Raw genomic sequence first — 634 nt, forward strand, 5'->3', positions numbered from 1 at the left:
CTCCTATGTCTGAACACATACTACTACTATCAATTTCACATAGTGGTCCGCCAGAATCAACAGCAAGGAGCCGTGCTGAGTCTCTGCCCTCTTTTGGTACCCAGGAAGCTGTGGTCTACATCTCAGATAGACTCACACAGGGCGGATGGGAGGCTCTCTCAGGCAAGCTCTCTTTCTAAAATGATTTTCATTCCTCTCGGATAGCGACACTGCAAATGCGGACATATTTCTTTGGCAATTGATTGATTGATTTTTTTGCTCTCTGAAGTGACAATTAAGACAGTTTGTGGCGTGTTGGTCATCCGGGAAAAATGGGAAACTAATGGTGAGTACAACTTCATGTGATTTTAAGTTGCTTTATAATGTCTATCTATCTGTCTGTCGGTCATATTTCATTATGTCATGTATTTTGTTAAATATTGTTTTTGCTGTGTTGCATGATTTGACATGCTTTTATAAATAAATATATATATATATATATATATATATATATATATATATATATATATATATATATTTATATATATACATGCAACATATATATATATATATATATATATATATATATATATATATATATATATATATATATATATATATATATATATATATATATATATATATATATATATAT

The 634-nt window shown here is 29.8% G+C and overlaps 1 protein-coding gene across 1 annotated transcript in view; it reads left to right on the forward strand.

Annotated features, from left to right (window-relative positions):
* Positions 1-232: 232 nt before the first annotated feature.
* The window catches only part of scn1laa (sodium channel, voltage-gated, type I-like, alpha), a 176,159-nt gene continuing 175,757 nt past the window's right edge, over positions 233-634 (forward strand). The window contains exon 1 of the mRNA XM_062069823.1: positions 233-325. The gene's annotated coding sequence lies outside the window, so the exon portion shown is untranslated. The remainder of the gene's footprint in view (positions 326-634) is intronic.

This window comes from Entelurus aequoreus, linkage group LG14 (assembly GCF_033978785.1).
Source record: "Entelurus aequoreus isolate RoL-2023_Sb linkage group LG14, RoL_Eaeq_v1.1, whole genome shotgun sequence".
Classification (NCBI taxonomy): domain Eukaryota; kingdom Metazoa; phylum Chordata; class Actinopteri; order Syngnathiformes; family Syngnathidae; genus Entelurus; species Entelurus aequoreus.